The 21,137-nt window shown below is 39.2% G+C and overlaps 1 long non-coding RNA gene across 2 annotated transcripts in view; it reads right to left on the bottom strand.

Moving 5' to 3' along the window:
- The window catches only part of LOC131497298 (uncharacterized), a 114,101-nt gene extending 96,831 nt beyond the window's left edge, over positions 1-17,270 (bottom strand). For both annotated transcript variants that reach the window (XR_009254879.1, XR_009254878.1), the window contains exon 1: positions 17,207-17,270. This is a non-coding gene — a long non-coding RNA (uncharacterized LOC131497298). The remainder of the gene's footprint in view (positions 1-17,206) is intronic.
- Between the last annotated feature and the right edge of the window lie 3,867 nt (positions 17,271-21,137).

The following is a 21,137-nucleotide window of genomic DNA, read 5'->3' as shown; positions in this document are numbered from 1 at the left end:
AGGAAGAGTATTTATATCCAATGCATAGAAAAGGGTCATTAATGTTGTCTAATCAGTATGTGCAGAATTTCTGGGCTACCCCATTTCTAAGAGAAGAGAGTGCTTTCTGCAAGCTGCAGGAACTCTCTATGTTGCTGTTCAGTTCACACACACACACACAAGGATTTGATTATGATAAATCCTTCCTTGCTTTATTGACATATTTTTTCTGCTTGTCATTATCTGCAATCTTCAGGAATTGAAATACTTCATAAAGAAATATAGAGCTCTTCTCTAGATAACCTAATATCAGTGTGGTTCCTTAATGTTATCCAGAGAGGGTTATTTTACCTGGTGCTTTCCAACCTTTTCCTCAATCTTTTTCACATCATGAAAAGCACAGAAAAGATGTGTAAAGCACAATGCATAATTAGATGAGGTTGCCCACAGTTAGAAGCCTCTGACTTCTCTGGGTCTCTGACAACTCTCAGACCATTTCATGCCCTGAGAACCAAAGGAGATAGGATGTCCACATACCTATACCCCATTTGACACCCATAGTGGTGGGAAGCTCTTCTTGACTGAATAGAGTACTTAATTACTAATTGAGTAATGTCAGGCATTCAGTTTAATAACTATTTCCTGAGTGATCATTACACGTCAAGTACTAAGTCTAAGTGCTAGGAATACAGAGGTGAATAAAAGAATTCCATCCTCAAATAACTCAAGTCTAGTGGATGAAAACATACACTTTATCATTAGGATAGAAAATCACTTGCATCTTTTGGGCAGATCCAATTGGTTGACAATGGCCACCTTGAGTACTAGCTGAGAAGGATTCTGAGACGTCCACATGCAAAAGGGAGAAAAGTGTGATCACTTAACCATACTTGCCATGTGGGGAAACAGCAAAATCAGCAGAAGCATGCAAGCCACCTTCTTGCTAACACTGTTCTTTTAATAGCATATACTGCAGTTGAAGGCCATTATAGGTTCTACTTTCAATTGTGACATATTATTCATACGACTGTGTTGTGTTTTTATTATCCTCCCTAGTAATTACCATTGTGTTTAGTAATCAACAGCACTGATTTACGCAAGTTACTTTCAAGTCAATCACTCCAGCACTTAAAAACAATGGCTTTGAATGGAGTTATTTCCTGGGAGAATGTTAAATGTTTCCGAGTTCAGATAGCCAAGGAAAGGCGGCTCCCTGTATGTAAGGGAAGAGAATGAAAAGTTTTCTGGCAGCTGGACCAAGATAAAGTGTTCAAATAAGTGCCATAGTGGCTTGGGAGTGAATGGGAGTAACTCACTGTTTCCTGCCTAAATTTGTACTGTTGGATGCATTCAGCTGCCTCACGCAGCATGCTTTTAATTACTGATATAAATCCTGATAGAGTTCTCAAGGGATGAGAAATAACCTTTAGCCATTCTGTCTGGAAACAATAGAACTGCAAAGGAAAGGTAGCCAGTGCAAGTGATTCCAAGGAAACTCCTCTATGTCCCATTTACTGTCGAAGCCTCACAACACTGAGCTAGTTGCCTATGGATCTGGGTTTCAATCCAAGAATTTGAACTTATAAGAGCAGACTCTAAAATCCCATGTTTCAGCAGACTAAACCTGAACCTAAAGCCTGGGAAGTGATGGAGGGATGGGATAAACTCATTGGTGGACAGTGCCATGGTTTTATACTGTAACTGAAGGAGGGAAAGTGGAAGAAAACTGCCCCTTACCTAAGGCATATGCTGTACCAGGTGCTTTAGATATTATTATAAATGTAAAGGAAGTAATTTTTAAATACCGATAAGTGGCTTTGAAAGTGCTCACAAACAGGATCCAGGAAAGGGGAACAGTACCTCTTGCCCATGGTTGTGGCATAAGAACCTAAAAGGCAGCTCTCAGACGCACACTGCAACAAGAAACTCAAGTCAGAAACAGATCACCTAAAATTTAGACACCAATCCAAACAGGGTGAGGTGAAAAAAGAAAGCTCAGGTTTGCAGATAAAAATGGCAGGGACCTATGAGAGTCCATGCCAGATCTTTCTACCTCTCCTCATTCCAGACATGCCTAGAATCCCAGCCAAGATGAGAGGTGGCCTGCCTATCCCCATAGGGATACCCAATAGGTATTGGGTCCTGCTAATTTAAAACTTTTTTGATGAGGGACGCGTGGGTGGCTCAGTTAAGCGTCCAACTTCAGCTCGGGTCATGATCTCACTGCTCATGGGTTCAAGCCCCATGTCAGGCTCTGTGCTGACAGCTCAGAGCCTGGAGCCTGCTTCAGATTCTCTGTCTCCCATGCTCTCTCTCTCTCTCTCAAAAATAAAAATAAATAAAAAGTAAATAAAAAGTAAAAAAATAAAAGCTTTTCAATGAAGCTGTAACTTTAAGAGGAATGATTAAGTGAATGAACAAATATGTTTGTTTCAAACTCACTTTCCCATTGCATTTGACCTGGGGTGGTTGAAATTTATTCTATTGAAAACATTTGTAGATATTGAGTTTTCTTCCCAATGGGCTAATGTTTCAAAAATAAAAACAACCATAAAAAGGGAAAACCAATTTCAGAAGAAAAAGGAGTATGTGGGAAAAAGACCCTGAGTGCTATAGTATTTCTTTGGGGTTGATCCTCCTCTGCTTTAGCCAAGACTCAAAGTTGTCTTTCATTTTACATGGGACTAGCACAGCAAGTTCACTCCCCATCTATCATCAGTTCCAGAGAGACATCTGTTTATGAAAAGAGTTTGTTAACTGGATGTAATTGGATTCTCTTGAGAAACATGGTAACATCAACTTGGGAACTCTCTGTTCATTTATATAATCTGTGATATGAATTACGATAAACAGAAACTCTACATTGTCAACAAAGAATTGAACTATTTCCCCACCTTTGAAAATAAAATAAAGACATCCCTTTCCTTAAGTGTAGAAATGTATAGGATACAAACACCTTTTAAAATTCCATCATATGTAATCCTAGGCATGATGCCACAATAAAAATTAAGTAACCTGGGGCTCAGTCAGGGTAAATGACTATTCAAGGTCACTCAAAGCTAGAAATTTTTATCCAGTTCTTTGTATCCCAAATCTGGAAGGTTTTTTTCACCACACCAGAGAAATCTGCAGAAGAATCTACAATCCTGCCCTCCACTTCCCTGGAAACACAAACGATGAATGACGTTGGTATCATTGCTATTTGTTATTTATGCTAAACGGAGTGGAACTCCAGACCTTCCACTGAAAATTAAACACCAGTTGAAGAGCCATTCTCCATTTAACTGAGAGCAGAAAGAGAAAACACTGATTTGGCTTACAGCTGTAGGGATTCGCAAACCATAAAGCAGAGAGGTCTGTGCATACTCAGTGCTGAGTGCATGGAGTTTTGAAGGATGGGTGGCAACTGAATTCACAGAATGAGACATCTCATTCCATCCACAGAATGGAACACATTTGTTCTTGAGATCTGGAGGACTTACATAGTTACTTCCACAGATACTGGCAGGGGCAATTTAGATTCTTTCAATTATTAGAGTAATTCTGGTGCAGCAAACTTTTTCCATAAAGGAAAATGACCACACAGTCATTTCTTTCTTTCTTTTCTCCTTCCTTTCTTTCCTCCTTCCTTTCTTTCTTCCCTTTCTTCCTTCCTCTCTCTCTCCCTCCTTCACTTCTTTTCTCCCTTCTTCCTTTCCTTTCCCTCTCCCTCCCTTCCTTTCTCCCCTTCTTTCTTCCTCTTTCCCTCTTTCTCTCTTTCTCCCTTTCCCCTCCCTCTCTCCCCCTCCCCCTCTTCCCCCTCCACTTTCTCTCCTCCCTCTCCTTCTCCCCCCTCCCTCCTCCCTCTCTCCCCTTCTCCCTCCCCTCTTTATTTTCCTTTCTTTTTAACATAAAAATATAAAAGACATTCTTAAAGTGGCTCTGGGTCCAATTTGGCCCTCAATCCACAGTTAGCTCACTGCTGCTCCAGACCTCTCTCTACTCCGTGCCATACCACTCCCTCCTTTCCTTAGTTCTCTTATTTTTGCCACCTGCCACATTTTCTCACATTTTCCTCAATGGCAACAAATTTTGAAATCTAGGAGTGGCAGGATGTTCAGGGATGCCAAATATCATGCTTGGGCAAGTTAAATAGAATTGGGTGGTTGAATTAATTATTTATTGCTATGAAGCAAACTACCCAAAAGTTTGTGACTTAAGAACAAACACTTATCATTATCATCCCTGTGGGTCAAGGATTCACGCCTGGATTAGCTGAGCAGTTCTGGCTCAGAGTCTCCCAGGAGACTGCTGTCAAAATATGGAGCAGCTTGACAAGCAGATCCTAAAACTTATGTGAACATGCAAAACATCTAGACTAGACAAAACAATTTTTTAAAAAGCAAGATTGTAAGAATTTCATGTCCCAATTTCAAAATATACTGTAAAGCAATAGTTATCAAGATCAGTGTGGCACCATGTCAGAAATAAGTACTGACAATTACAGCCAATTGATCTTTAACAGAGGTGTAAGCAATTCACTGGGAAAAGGGCAGGTTTGTTCATGAAATGACGTTAAGAAAATTGAACACAGACCCTCACTTCACACAATACCCAAATGTCAAAACAGATCATAGACTTAATGTAAGAGCTGAAACAACAAAACATTTGGAGGAAAATGTAGAAGAAAATTCTCAAGACCTCAAGTTAACCAAAGATTTAAAAAAAAATTTTAAGTTTAGGAGTTGAGCATCCAACTTTGGCTCAGGTCATGATCTCATGATCTGTGAGTTTGAGCCCCATGTTGGGCTCTCTGCTGACAGCTCAGATCCTGGAGCCTGCTTCAGATTCTGTGTCTCCTTCTCTCTCTTCCCGTCCCCGGCTAATGCTCTCCCTCTCAAAAATAAACAAACATTAAAAATAATAATAATATTTTTTAAGTGTGCTTATTTTTGAGTGGAGGGAGGAGACAGAGAATCCCAAGCAGACTCCATGCTGTCAGCACAGAGCCCAATGTGGGGCTCAAACTCATGAACACTGAGATCATGACCTGAGCTGAAATCAAGAGTTACACACTTAACCAACTGAGCCACACAGGTACTCCAAGCAAGATTTTTATAGATATGACACTTAAAGTACAGTTCTCAAACAGGGGAGAAGAAAGGGTAAATTGTCCATCATCAAAATTCAAAACTTTGGTCCTTTGAAAGGCAATCTAAATGAAAAGCCAAGCAAAAGACTGAGGGAAAATATTTGCAAAGCAGTAATCTGTTAAAGGACTTGCATCCAGAATTTTAAGAACACTTAGAACTTAATAAGACAAACCACCCAATAATAAAATGGATCAAAAGATATGAACAGACATTTTACAAAAGAAGATATACAAATGGCTGAGCACAGGAGAAGATGCTCAACATCAGTCATCAAAGAAATGCAAATTAAAGCCACAATAGGATGCTATTTCTCACCCACCAAAATTGGTGGAGGAGCAGGAACACTCATATTGCTGGTGGCAACATAAAACGGTGCAGCCGCTGAGGAAAAGTTTGGCAGTCCTTCAAAAAGATAAACACAGAGTGATCATACTTAATTCCACTGCCAAATGGATACCCAAGAGAATTGAAAACGTATGTATACACAAAGACTTGCATGTGAATATTCATAGCAGCTTTATTCAGAACAGCCCCAAACTGGAAACAAGCCAAACACCCATCAACTAATAAAACAAAAATGTGGCGCATCAGTATAATGGAATGCTATTCAACCAAGAAAAGGAACAAACTACGAATTTATGCTACAACGTGGATGAATCTCCAAAACATGCTAAATGAAAAACCAGGCACAAGGTACCATATACTAAGATCCCATTTCTATGAAATGCCCAGAAAAGGTAAATTCATAGAGGCAGAAAATAGATTCGTTAGTTGTCCAAATCTGGAAGTGGGAAGGGGGATTAATTGTAAATGATCATAAAAGATGTTATTGGGGCGATAAAAGTGTTCCTAAATTGATAAGTGTTGATGGTTCCATCACTAAGTTACTAAAAATCAATGAACTGTACACCTGAAATGGTCCAATTTCCTGGTGTATACTCAAATGATGTTATGATTGGGCAAGGCTTCAGTCATTGCAAAGCTTGAATGAGACTGGAGGATTCACTTTCAAGAAGGCTTCCTTGCATGGCTGGCAAATTGGAGCTGGACATTGGTGAGAGGTTTCAGTACTTCACACAGAAGCCTCTTCAGGTTTCCTGAACATTAGTTACAATAGCCAAGACATGGAAACAACCCAAGTGTCCAGTGAAGGATGAAAGGATAAAGAAGCTGTGGGATGTTTACAGCATGGAATATTATTCAGCCACAAAAAAATGAGGAAATCCTGCCATTTCCAACAACTTGGGTAGAACTTAAACATTATGCTAAGTAAAATAGATCAGACAAAGAAAGAAATGCTTTTTTGTCTTTTTATGTAGAATCTCAAAACTTATTGAAAAAGAGTTCAGGCTTGTGGTTATCAGAGGCAGAGAGTAGGGGTGGGGGAATTAGAGGAAGGTGGCCAAAAGGTACAAACTTTCAATTATAAGATAAATAATACTAAATATTTCAATATATACTTGAAACATAGTATTTTAATTCTAAAATAAATAATGTAATGTACCACATGATAATTACAGCACTGCTGTGTGACATACGGGAAATTTAAGAGAGTAAATCCTGGGAGTTCTCATCATAAGAAATTTTTTTCTATTTTCTTTTCTCTTTTCTCTCCTTTTTATCATATCTATATGAGAAGGAGGATGTTAGCTGAATCCACCATAGTAATCACAAAATATATAAATCAATGCTGTGTGGTTTAAACTTATACTGTGAATGTATGTCCATTATTTTTCAATAAATTATAAGTATTATAATAGCTCTTTATAGCATTTTACCAAAAGTAGCCAAGAGAAACCAGGCAGTATCTTCAACACTCTGCCTGTAACTCTCCTTAGCTGGATCACCCAGTTCATAAAGCATGTTCCCTACTTTTCACATTAACACAAGTGACAGTGTTGCTAAACCTTCTGCCACTAAAGAATAAGCACCCCTTTCTTCCAATAGCATTTCTTCATTTTCTTTTTCTTCCTCCAGCCAGCCCCCTTGACAGCCATCGGATTTCTATTAATAGTCTCTTCAAAGCTCATGAGGCTTTCCCCAAACCTTCTGTGAGGTTCCAGCTTCCATTCACTACCTGGTTACATACCACTCTGATGTTTCAGATTTTTGTTTTGGTAACACCCTATTTTCTTTCTTTTTTGTTTTTAACTTTTTATGTATCAATTTAATTTTATTTTATTTAAGTATAATTTATTGTCAAATTGGCTTCCATACAACACCCAGGGCTCATCCCAACAAGTGCCCTCCTTCATACCCATCACCCACTTTCCCCTCTCCCCCACCCCCCATCAACCCTCAGTTTGTTCTCTGTATTTTTTTTTAATTAATGTTTATTTATTTTTGAGAGAGAGAGAGAGAGAGAGACAACTTGCAAGTGGGGAGGTGCAGAGAGAGAGGGAGACACAGAATCCGAAGCAGGCTCTAGGCTCCGAGCTGTCAGCATAGAGCCCGACACGGGGCTCGAACTCACGGACGGTGAGATCATGACCTGAGCTGAAGTCGGATGCTTAATGAACTGAGCCACCCAGGCGCCCCTATTCTCTGTACTTAAGAGTCTCTTATGGTTTGGGGTGCCTGGGTAGCTCAGTCAGTTGAGCATACGACTTAGGCTCAGGTCATGATCTCGCAGTTTGTGAGTTCAAGCCCTACATCAGGCTCTGTGCTGACAGCTCTGAGCCTGGAGCCTGCTTCAGATTCTGTGTCTCCCTCTCTCTGCCCCTTCACTGCTCATGCTCTGTCTCTCTCTGTCTCTCAAAGATGAATAAACGTTTTAAAAAATTTAAAAAAAAGTCTCTTATGGCTTGCCTCCCTCCCTCTCTGTTTGTAACTTCCTCCCCCCCCTTCTCTTCCCCCATGGTCTTCTGTTAAGTTTCTCAAGATACACATGTGAGTGAAAACATATGGTATCTGTCTTTCTCTGTCTGACTTATTTCACTTAGCATAACACTGTCCAATTCCATCCACATTGCTGCAAAGGGCAGGATTTCATTCTTTCTCATTGCCAAGTAGTATTCCATTGTATATATAAACCACATTTTCTTTATCCATTCATCAGTTGATGAACATTTAGGCTCTTTCCATAATTTGGCTATTGTTGAAAATGCTGCTATAAACATTGGGGTACATGTGCCCCTATGCATCAGCACTCCTGTATCCCTTGGGTAAATTCCTAGCAGTGCTCTTGTTGGGTCATATGGTAGTTTTATTTTTAATTTTTTGAGGAACCTCCAGGTAACACCCTATTTTCAAGTATCACTTCTAGCTTGGTTATCTACAACTGCATAAAAAATTACTCAAAAACGTTATGGGTAGGAACAATCAAGAAATATTCTCTCACCATTTTGGAGGGCCAGGAATCTGCAAGCAGTTTACCTGGGTAGCTCTGACTCAGGAGCTCTCTGAGGTTGTGGTCAAGATGTCAGCAGAGGCTGAACCATCCAAAGGCTTGACTGAGCTGGAGAATCCATTTCCAAAGGGACTCGTTCAATGAGTACCATGTTGGTGATGGCTCAGTTCTTCCACTCACAGGCCTCTCCCTGGGACTGCTTGAGTGTCCTCATGACAGAGCATCTGGCGCTCTCAGGAGTGAGTTAAGAGATACAGAGAAAGCCAGAGAGAAGCTATCCTTTTTATGACCTATCTTTAGAAGCCACAGAGCATCACTTCTGCTAAATTCTATTCATTAGATAGGCATTTGGAGTTTACTTTTAAGGGGATAAATGCCAAATTTATAGACATATATTAAAACCATGACTGTGGTCAAACTAAAAAATACAGAATTATCAAAAATAAGACCCAATGAGACTAATTTTCTTGAGTAACTTTCTCATAAACCTACTCTGCCAAAATTACATCCCAGTGTATTCTGATCAATGACAGCATCACTGAAAGGAGCATAGAGCCTTCCCTGACCCACAAACAAGGGGCTACAGTAAAAAAGACAAAACTTTTATGTTTGTGTTACTTAAAAGCAATGTTCTTTGTTCTAGATGTTTATTTTGTGGTCTCATCTGTAGAAACTAATCCCGAAAATTAAATGTTTTTATTTTTTTAAGCTAAATGTTTTTAAAGTGAATAAACTCAGTGCATATGGTCACTGTTAAAATGGTTTAAAACAGACTAGATTATTTGTTCATTTGTGTACCTTTTGTCTTTTCCCTGCTAGAATGTTAGCTTCACAAAGTCAGGCACATTTACTGAATCATAATGACGAGGGTTGTGGTAAAGACTAAAGAATGCATGTAAAGCCCTCACAGTTGACCCTGGGCATTGCTTAACTAAATACGCAATTGAATTCACCTATAGCCAACAGGAGTAGCTGGTCAATTTGAACTTTTGAATGGACTCTTATTAGGTGTGAATTTTTGAAAACTTTTTTATTTATTATTTTAAAAATAATTTTACATTTTTTCCTAAAATCTTATAATTGACTTTATTCAAAAGTTTTCCAACAACACACCTAATAAGAGCCCATGCAAAAGTTTAAATCTGCTGAGACTCCTATTAGCTATAGGTGAACTCAATTTTATATTTAGTTAAGCAATGGAAGGAAAAAGAAGATAGAAACAGAAAGGGAGGCAAACCACAAGAAACTCTTAAATACAGAGAACAAACTGAAGGTTACTGAAGGGGTGATGGTGGGGGATGGGTTAAATGGGTGACAGGCATTATGGAGGGCATTTTTCAAGATGAGCACTGGGTGTCATATGTAAGAGATGAATCACTGGGTTATACTTCTAAAACCAAGACCACACTGTATGTTAACTAACTTAAATTTAAATTAATAAATTTTAAAAGATAAAAAGTGAATAAACCAGAGCAGGGTCTGTGGGGCCCACTTTCAGTAACAAGGTTCTATACTATCCACTCTTTTCCCACTCCACTTTGAAAAGCCCCAGGATCCCACACAAACATTTCTGCCTTGAATTAATTCATAAAAATAGACCTCTTGAGAAAGTTTACCCCACCAAGTCATCTACATACCTGAACATTTCTGCATAGAATTAGTTAATATAACTGGAGTGCCTACTAACTACTAGATACTTCACATATAATACCTCATATTACTTGCACAACCTTCACTATTACAAGTCTCACTTCATGGGAGGACTGAGGTTCAGGTATTAAATAATTTATAAAGTCTCTTGGCTAGCAAGTGGATCTTGAACCTCAGAAGTTTGCCTAAAAATTCATGCATTATCACTACCAGGTATTTATCCAAGGGATACAGGTGTGCTGTTTCCTAGGGACACATGCACCCCATTGTTTATAGCAGCACTATCAACAATAGCCAAAGTATGGAAAGAGACCAAATGTCCATCAATGGATGAATGGATAAAGAAGAAGATGCAGTATACATATACATTGGAGTATACATTTTGTTGTGATGCACAGTATAATTCACTGCATGTGCCACAGTACAGTGTGTCTTCTGTTTGTTATCTCTTAGTTGAAAGTGTTGTTCCCTCCATCTAATAGGCAAAAAACCTGAGGTGAAGTTGTTTGCCCAAGATCTATAGCTAATGCCATTGTTTAATAGAAGATTGATGAGATTAATTTTATGTGTTAGACCTTTCTAAGGCCTGATACATACCAAACTATGTGATAAAAGATTTCCATTATAGATATTATTTTTTGGGTTTTTTAGATAATATTTTTCTTAAAAACAATGAAATCTTCCCTTGAAAATGGAACCAGGTTTGATTAGAATCAGAAGGTCTGGGTTTGAATCCTAGCTTTGTGCTTTTCTACCAGTGTGACATTAATGGATACCTTAACCAAATTGAACTTGAGCTACTCCATCTGAAAAGTAGAAGTGTCACCTTTATCTTAAGGCTGTTTAAAAAAAATTTTTTTTAATGTTTATTTATTTTTGAGAGAGAGACAGAGTGCAAGCAGAGGAGGGGCAGAGAGAGAGGTAGACACAGAATCTGAAGCAGGCTCCAGGCTCTGAGTGGTTAGCACAGAGCCCGATGTGGGGCTTGAACTCATAAACTGCGAGATCATGACCTGAGGTGAAGTCGGACACCCAACCAACTGAGCCACCCAAGTGCCCCATCTTAAGGCTGTTTTAAAGCTTACACAAAGCAGTAAGTTTGTGTATGTCTGTCATAATGCTTGGTACATAAAAGGCACTTATTTGTTAAAACCTAATCCTTGTTCATGCATTTATTGGGATACATTTCTTACTGACTGCCATGATCCCTCTTCCATCCTCCTTAACCAACTTACAATGGCCTAACATAACATCTTTCCTTATATTCTTTTTTTTTTTTTAATTTGAAAAGGAGATGGGCCTCTCCTCCCTTCAGTAGTCAGGCCAGGACAAAAATCCCTGGCCCAGATGTGATGGTCTCCAAACAAAAAAAGCATAATCACACAAATAATATATAATTGGGAGACAAAGTGGAGTAGGGACAGTCTCAAAAGCAGACCTCCTGGATAAACTCTGTCATGTGTCAGCTGTGTGGCCTTGGAAAGATGTTAAAACCCTGTGGTCCAGATGCTTTATCTCTAAGATGTAGGTAATAATCACACATATCTCATAAGTTTGTTAGAAGAATTAAATGAGATCTATACCACATTAAGTGCTTAGCCTAGTTATCGACAAATCCAATAAATGTGGCTTTTCTTTGGTCCCTGAATGTGGAAGCAGACACAACTGTAGCTTGCTCGGCCTGCCTCTGTGTGATGTGACTCTATAAGGGCTCTGAAGCAGCCATGGAAGCTAGCTGCTGCTCCCTCACTGTCTGGATTAGCCATAGTAAGCAGTGCTTTTGTCCTGCAGATCAGAAATGAGAGAGTCTTAGTCTACTCTGTGGATTTCTTCAGGGTCGTCTGGAAGGAATTTGTTCTTATCTCAAAAGAAACATTAAACATTTCCCCAGAGGGAAGAAAAACACAGGTGGGTTTCTGGTTAAACATGGCGGATTCAATACATATTTCCACCCCTTCTCAAAATTCCAATGAAATGATAGGAAGTGGCGGGAAGTGGAAATTCACAAAGACAGAGAAAATAGAAGAGAAGACAGTAGATTTTAGAATGTTAATATTTTTGAAGGTGAAAAAGATAATTAATTGCATGGTTACAGCCCAAAGACCATTATGGGAAGTCCAAAGGGAGCAAGCAGATTTGGGGGCATGGAGTTCCAAAAAGGCTCAGGAATTTGAGATCCCAGATACCTCTGAGAGTAGAGTTGCAGGAAAAAACTACAAAGAAGATGGATTGATGGTCTGTACACCAAAGGAGCGGTCAATTCCGCCATCTCCTTCCTTCTGAGCAAATAGAGCTCTCCCACCTCCACCTCAGACTCCAACTCAGACTCTCAACATGGGAAACTCCATGTCTTGGCAGTGAATAACAAAGGCTTTGAACTGGAGAAGCCAGGTGCAGACAGGAGCAAGGTGAGTTATTATAATGAAAACAAGGCTATTAAAATAAATGTTTACATTCTGAATGGTAAGACTCTTAGCTTCCAGACTTCTGTCAGATGGTCTTCTACTCCCTAGACAGGATTTGGAAATTTCTTCCCCATGGAAGTGGGCTGGCCCCAGGGGGTTGGGGGGACTACAGATACTGTCATTTCATTTGATGAAAAAGCTGGCTCAAGCCTGATCACCAATGATGTTTTAATGTTCAACAAACTCTCTGCACCCAGAGTTCCCTGTCAGTGTCTAAGTGCTTTACTTAGCTAAAGAATGCCAGGTATTTGAGGAAAGTCCCTAACATGAAACGCAGAGATGAAAACCAATAAACTGAAGAAGAAGAAGAAGAAGAAGAAGAAGAAGAAGAAGAAGAAGAAAAGGAAGAAGGAGAAGAATAGGAGAAAGGGGGAGCTTGCATAGAGAAGAAAATGGAAACTAACAAACTATAATTCTATCCTCAGAAGATAAAAAATATCATTATCCACAGAGCAAGAATGGATGAATTTAAAGAAGAGTCCAGGGAAATAGACCAATATGATTTTAAAAAAATTGTTTTTATTAAAGGTCAATTGAAGGGCTGGAATATAAAGTTGAGGATACCTTCAAAATCTAGGGGGAAAAGTCAAAAAAGGAAACATAAGAGAAATACATGAATATTAGGGGAACAAATATAATATCAAATTAAAGATGTCTAAAAACTCCTTGCTGTTCTTTCATTGAGAGGTAGAATCTAAATCCCCTCCTTTTGAATAGAACTGGTTTTGGTGACTTGCTTGACCAACAGAACGTGGTAGACATGATGTTCTGGGACTCCCAAGCCTAGGTCATAAGACACCTCGCAACTTCTCTCCAGTAATGCTACTCTGGAACTCAGCCACCATGCTCTGAGGAAGCTCAAGCAGCTGTGGGGAGTCCCATGTGGGAAGATACCAAGACTCCCATCAACAACCACCACCAACTTACCAGCCCTGTAACTGGGCCATTTGGAAGTAGTTACTGTAATCTCATTAGAGATGTCCTAGTGATGTCACATAAAGCAGCGATGAAGCTATCCTCCACCAAGTCCTGCCTGAATTACAGATTTGTGAGGAAAACAAATGATTGCTGTTGTTTTAAGCTTCTTAGTTTTTAGATGACTTGTTATATATCAATAGATAAATGGAACAAGGGCCAATATTTGACCAATAAGAATTTTAGAAAGAGAGATGAAGAGATGAAGAAAAAAAAAAGGAAACAATAGAAAGAAGGAAACTTGCAAAATAATAATAGAAGGAAAATTCCTATAAATGAGTCTCTAGATTTAAACTGAAAGAAAAGCAAAATACTGAGTGCCCAACACAGTGCATTTAAAAATACCTATTCCTAGATACATCATCACAATATTTCAGAATACTAGAGATAAAGAGAAAATCCTAAGACTTTCCAAAGATAAGGAAAAAGGGGGTGGGGAAATGAAGCCACATATAAATGTAGGAATCAGTGCTCTTAACAGCAGGACTGGAAGTTAGAAGGCAATGAACCTATGCTTCAAAGCCATTGAAAAAAATTCTATTCTCAGAATTCTATTCTCAGTCAAATTATGAATCAAGTATGAGGCCAGAATAAATACATTTTTTTACATGCAAGTTCTCAAAGATTTATTCTGCCAGAGGAGAGTAAGCCAAGAATAAAGACATCCTGGGCTCTGGGACATAAGGATCCCACACACACAGCAAGGTGAAGGGCAATCCCCCTCTGCCAGCTGAGCATCTCAACGCAGCTTGGAGAACGGAGGACTCCAGAGAGATGGAGATGGAATCCATAAGTTCCCTGGTGTTTAACCATACTGAAAGGCATTTGTAGTTCTGGAAATGATTTAGGTTTCCAGGAGTGGTAAAATAAATGAAAAATTATGCAAAAATAAAGTGTGCAAGAAGCCATCAATTGTAATAAAAGCAAAAGTTATGGAGAAAGGAAATGCAAACACTGTATTCTACGGGCTCAGCTGTGATAATGTTGACATGACCATACTAATATAAACACATATTATTAATCTAACCTTGTGAGAGTGTCATGGGATCATACCGTAAGGATGGGGGAAGGAGAGTATGTGTCAGGAGAAGGGGTGGGTGACTATTGAAGAGGGCTGAATCGTCTTCTGCCATGGTAAGAAAGTGTTAGCCAGTATCTTAAATTGAAAAACCAAGAGACAACAGCCTAAGCATATTATTTGAATATAAGGCAACACATATACACTTAGGGCTATCTGACATGTACCAGTCTTTGCTGAGAGAGGATTTGTGCAGGGAGAGCAAGGTCCAGACCAGGAGGACAAGTGGGATGTACAGGGCTCACAATTTAAGTGTACCTCCTGGACAGTGAGTGCCTCCTGAATTTCGTGCCCTTGACATCTCATTTGCCTCACCCTCGTCCCAGCCTTAGGGGACAGTACTAGACACCATAAGGATGGTAAAAATGATAAGGGAATGTAAGCAGAGGGAAGGGGCCTTGGGGATGTGTATTTTACCTCCTAATGGATGTGTTCAGTTGAACAAGAGACCGATAAATCAAATATTAACCAATCAGTAGACTTTTGCAAGGTGGAGAAAAGAAAGACATTCATTCTAGGTTCAGTAAACAAATGCAAAGGAATAAAGGCAGGTGTGTGAAGTTAGAGGAAATTAACCTGTGTGAAGGAGAGAAAACACACAGGATTTAATAAGACCTTATTACAGATCATATATTCCAAAACACTGGGCTAGATTCTTAACACATGGTTAAATTTTTGAAAAAGAATTAGAGTTCAAGAAATGAGTTTAAGAACATTCTATAGTTGATTGCCTTTCTCTCAGAGACTCAAAACAAATCTAGAGGCTTCACTTTGTAAGCATTAGCCCATAGCAAGGCTTGGGACACTTGCATTTAGATGGGAATAGAAGATGCTTCCCTTCTGGGCTCCTGGGAGGCTCAGTCAGTTAAGTATCCGACCTTTGATTTCAGCTCAGGTCATGATCTCATGGTTCATGAGTTTGAGCCCCACATCCTGTCAGCAGAGAGCCTGCTTGGGATTCTCTCACTCTTCCTTTCTCTCTGTCCCTCCCCACTCGTGCTCTCTCTCTCTCTTTCAAAATAAATAAAATAAACACTTTTTTTAAAAAAGATGCTTCCATTCATAATTGATTTAATGTGAGTTTTATGAGTTTTCGCAGTGGGGCTGAGTGGGCAGAAGCCTGCTGAGGAGAGTTTGGTCCCTTAACACCAGGAAAGCATAAGCTGTTAGGTGCCATGGGGTTCTCCCATCTCCAAAGCCAGGTTCTCTTGTGTCCCTGGGAAATAAATCAGGAAGTTTAAGCAGGAGAGGCCCAGAATTTGTGGTGACTGAGATATCACTGGGAAAGCAAACAAACATTTATCCCAAGATCCTCTAAAGAAATGGTAGACAATGTTTTGTTTGCCTATTGACTGGCTTAGCATAATATTTTCTCAATCTTGGTCTTGTATCAATTTCTGACAGTACAATTGAAGGCTAATGCAAGAGTACATTGTCTACAGGGCCAGCCAAGGAAATTGGGAGCTTGGTCAGTGGCTGTAAATATCCTCTTGGTATTTCAATTTGTTTACTCTGAAGTGCTCTCTCAGGGGCCGAGAGGGTTCTGGGACACACTGGCACCAGGTTTGCAATGGGAAAGATCAGTTGCTGAGATAAGGGTTGGGGTCCGCCTTGAGACGTGCCATGAAAAAAAAGATCTGATTTAGCCATTAAATCCCTCAAAAGGGTGGTGAGTGTGACTATAACAATGGGGTATTCAGAAGAACACTTGGTAGGCAGGAAGGGGATGTTCAAACACAAATGCAACAGAGGCTTAGGGGACTGATTTGTCACTCCCTCTTCTTCCATGGTCGCTGATCACTGATTGAACTTCAGTCAGATGATTATAGAAGTAGCCTCCTACTTTCGTGACCCAAGAGATGATGGAAACCAAACACTAAAGCCAGAGGACAGCAAAATCTGCTGAGGATTTGTCCCCATTGAAAATAGTCCTCGTACACATGATTCACTGTGGGTGGTCCTGGCTGAACTCAGGGGGAATGCACTCATTGATCCTTCTTGTTTTTAAGTATCCTCATGGACTTAACTACTCCAGGAGCAAGATTGTTGGCAAAAAGAAAAATGGAGAGAGGGAGAGAGAGAAGGAGAGAGAAAGAATGCATGGAAAGAAAGAATGAAAGGAAAGAAAGAGAAGAAAGAAAGAAAGAAAGAAAGATCAGAAATCTACAGAAAAAAAAAAAATATGTGCACCAAACATGTAGAAGGAGGAAGAATCCTGAAAAACATTCATCAAGATTTGCACAGGGTACCAGAAGTACTCAAATGTATCTCTAGTAGGTGGTCCACTAAAAAGCCTAAGAGATACTCTGAACCTGAAACTAACTAGCTACACACACACACACACACACACACACACACACACTTAAAGGGATTCTTCGGTGTCTGCAATTCTTCAGTCTGAAATCTCTTGTTTGTATTTAGTGTGGAGTGTTTTCCCTAAAGGATATCCTGTTTGAGATTACTATTGGCCTTTTCCTCTTAACATCCTTAAAGAAACACCCAGAAAAACTAAATAAACTCCCACCCCTCCAATAGCATGCCAAGTAATTTGTCTATGGGAGGTCAGGGAGAGAGTTACATGAACCAAGGTGCATTCTCATCTTCTCCTGCAGGTTCCTGCTACAACCCAGAATCCCTGCCAGTTTCCCAAAAGGAGAAGGAATCTTGATCCCATTACTGACATCACAAAAGGAGGCAGCGTGGCATTGGAGTCACCCAGTCTGAGACCAATTCCTGCCTTAGCAATTGAGTGGCCTCAAGTAAATCTATGCCTCAGTTTCCTTGCCTGTAAAATGAGGATAAACATTTATCTTATAGGGCCATAGGGAGAATCAAATGAGCAAATACATATAAAAGCACTCTATAGTTTATAGTAAACTTTAACGCACATTATTATTATTATGCATATTTCTCCCATCAACATAAAGATATATTAACTTCATAGAATTAATTAAGAATTGAAAAAATAAAATGATTTATAAAATTAATTTTATTGTTCAGCTCAGCAATAAATAGTATATTCTCTATACACTAAAAAAATAAATAATTTACTACTGTCAGATTTAAAATATCAAATTTTTTAACCAGTGTTTCTATTACCTCCTCTTTTAGCAACCACTCTAAAGTGGTATAATACCAAGTGCTCTGAACACCATGTGGGAAGTGGAAGTTAAGAATGATAGAGACAAATTCTATGGAACCCAGTAAGTTACACTATTTTGACATTTCTACCTCCTTCATGACTGTTAATCCTAACTTCCCATTCTGTCTCACTCGCTAGGCTGGACTTCCAAAGCAGCTCACCTGGATTACTACAGTAACCTTTCTCTTTTCTATGTCATCTGATTTATATAGTTTATTTTCACTAGAGCAAAGTTGGGTATGTGTATTGTCTACCACCTCATTCTCTTCACCATTCCTCCTGATATCTATCACCATTCCTTCCTTCACACCTTTCACTTTCCTGAAGTATGCTATCTCTGAGGTTTTTCCTGAAATGGACCATCAAAACCCCTTCTCACCTTTACTTCTCTGGTCTTAGCTCACATTTGCCTTCCCTTGGGAAGCATTTCCAATAATCCTTTGCCATCCATCTGCTCCCAGCTCCTGAAAGATGCACATCCTATGTGATTAATAAAAGTCTATGGAGATCCAGAGATTGCATTAATAGGTATTTACCCAAAGGATACAAAAATACAGATTCGAAGGGATACACACCTCCTGATTTTTATAACAATATTATCAACAATAGCCAAACTATGAAATGTTTGAAGCAAATGTTTGTATATTGATAAATGGATAAAGATGTGATTGGGGCACCTCAGTCATTTAAGCGTCTGATTCTTGATCTTGGCTCAGATCATGACCTCACAGTTTGGGAGATTGAGCCCCACATCAGGCTCTATGCTGACAGCATGGAGCCTGTTTCAGATTCTCTCTCTCCCTCTCTTTCTGCCCCTGCCCCACTCATGCTCACTCTCTCTCTCTCTCTCTCTCTCAAAATAAACAAATAAATAAATAAGCTTAAAAAAAAGATAATCATGTGAGTTTGGTGTCTTTAATCTCCCTTTTACAGATGAATAAACTGAAACTTGGAGAGTTTAGTTAACTTTCCAAGATCCCATAATTCCTTAATGACAAAGCCAGGACCTGAACTCAGATCCCTCCAGGTTCTTTCATCCATGCTTCTCCAAGTGGAGGATGTGTAATGTCACAGTTTAAGTGGTGTGTGGGTTACACAAAGCAAAAATGTGTATGTATGGCATGTTTTCCTGGGGCCATTTTACTTAAAGATCTTTGGGAAAATACCATATTCATAGTCAAACCCCACAAAATTAAATACTTAATTTGTAAAAGTATTTAAGATGAGGGGAGTCATAAAATGTTTCCAGATTTAGAACTAGTTGCTTTGAACTCGACCTCCAGGCTTCCAGGTTCTACACTCTCACACTCTGGGGTCATCAGAGCCACTGTATGGAAACATTTGAGAAGCTCTGGACTATTGTCAAGAAAGCAGCAAATGCATGCCAAGACTGAGAAGGAGGCCGATGACACATCGTCCTCCAGACTGTGGGACCGCTGCAGACGAGGCCCCAGCTGTGCTACACGTGGTCCAGGGAGGGAGCACAAAACAGCAGGAGCTCATCTGGGCACTTAGTGGCTTACACTTATCCAAGAAGACATTTCCAAGCCCTGAACATAGGACATCTCCCCTTCCCGACTAAGCAGAAGACTCCGGCTCCAGGGATGTGCAGTCTTGCCAAGGAGACTGAACAAAGCTGATGGTGTCTGGATCATGAGGAATGAGAACATAGAGAAGGAAAGTGTGAGATGTCACTTTTCAAGCTGAATTCAGATGTCCAGTTAGCAAATGATCTTCTGCTGGACTTCCTCCTCAATTTAGATTTCATTGGGCACTTAATCTTTGAACAAAGTCACAAAATTGTCAAGCAAACCTAAGGCTTTAATTCACAACTAAAAGGCATATGCCATATTTAGTCTACAATAATATTTTTTTCATATTTTAGCATCTCTCAAATTGCTATGTCTCTCTCTAAAAATAAGATTATGTGTCATAATCTAATGGGCCGTAGAATTTTTTTTCTTCTTGTCACATTAAATAATAATGAATTTTACTCTCAATGGCTTCTTGGAGTCCAGTAATGTACTGAGCTTTTACAACTGGGTTTCCATGTAAGCACTGTACATGTATGTACATTTAATGAGTTTTAAACACTATCAGCTGTTGAAATTTGTCTTCTTATGAAATGCTCAAATGGAGCAGTATAGGCAAAAGAAATAAAAGGAACTGTTCTGGTTGACGCAGGAATAGAGCCCCTTTCACATACAAGGTTTCCATCGAATATCCCCTGACTCCCCTTCTTGAGTCAACTCCATAGCATATGGCAGATCAAGTAGGCAATAAGTGGAAGAAAGCATAAATGAGTATTAGAATTGATCTTACTATTTCCACATATACCTGCAACTAAAATGTCAAGAACAGGGAGTTCCTGTGCCAATAACAAATCTTTACATAACTATTTGAGCCTATAAATAATATTGGGGCGCCTGGGTGGCGCAGTCGGTTAAGCGTCCGACTTCAGCCAGGTCACGATCTCGCGGTCCGTGAGTTCGAGCCCCGCGTCAGGCTCTGGGCCGATGGCTCGGAGCCTGGAGCCTGTTTCCGATTCTGTGTCTCCCTCTCTCTCTGCCCCTCCCCCGTTCATGCTTTGTCTCTCTCTGTCCCAAAAATAAATAAAAAACGTTGAAAAAAAAAATTTAAAAAAAAAAAAAAAAATAATATAAATACATGACTTCGCTAAATTTTAATAATACAAGTATGAAAAAACAAAAAATCTGTATGATCTAAATCAAGCTGTATTTAAAACTAAATTAATCAAAATTAATAACTATATATATTAATTAAAAAGCACATTAATTAATTAGGCATTTGGCAAAATGCCTTCTACAGAGTAGTAAAAGAAAAACAGAAAAATCCTAAGCAAATTAAAGTATAGGAATCAACAAATGTAAAGACAGAATGTAATTTATTATAAATTTGAAAAAAGATGATGCATATATGACCTGGGTCTTTGAAAAAGAACAGTAACTAAAATGAACAATAAATTAGGTAAATCACTACTTAGGCTAATCAAGAGAAAAAGTGAGAAGGAACAAGAACAGAAAAATAACCATAGACAAGAAATGAAAATAATTTTAAGAAATATTTGCTAAGGGAAATATAGTTTAAAACTTGGAAGAAATAGACTTTTTTCTTTTTTCTTTTTCTTTTTAAAGTTTATTTATTTATTTTGAGAGATAGAGTGCACATGCACATGAATGGGGAAGGGGCAGAGAGAGGGAGAGAGAATCCCAAGCAGCTCTGTGCTGTCAGCATGGAGCTGGACATGGGACTCGATCCCACAAGATCATGATCTGAATTGAAATCAAGAGTCTTAGGCTTAACCGACTGAGCCACCCAGGCACCCCAGAAAAATACTTTTTCCATT

This window comes from Neofelis nebulosa, chromosome 16 (assembly GCF_028018385.1).
Source record: "Neofelis nebulosa isolate mNeoNeb1 chromosome 16, mNeoNeb1.pri, whole genome shotgun sequence".
In the NCBI taxonomy this organism is placed as follows: domain Eukaryota; kingdom Metazoa; phylum Chordata; class Mammalia; order Carnivora; family Felidae; genus Neofelis; species Neofelis nebulosa.
The sequence above is the reverse complement of the archived record's forward strand: the minus strand, read 5'-3'. Positions and strand labels throughout refer to the sequence as shown.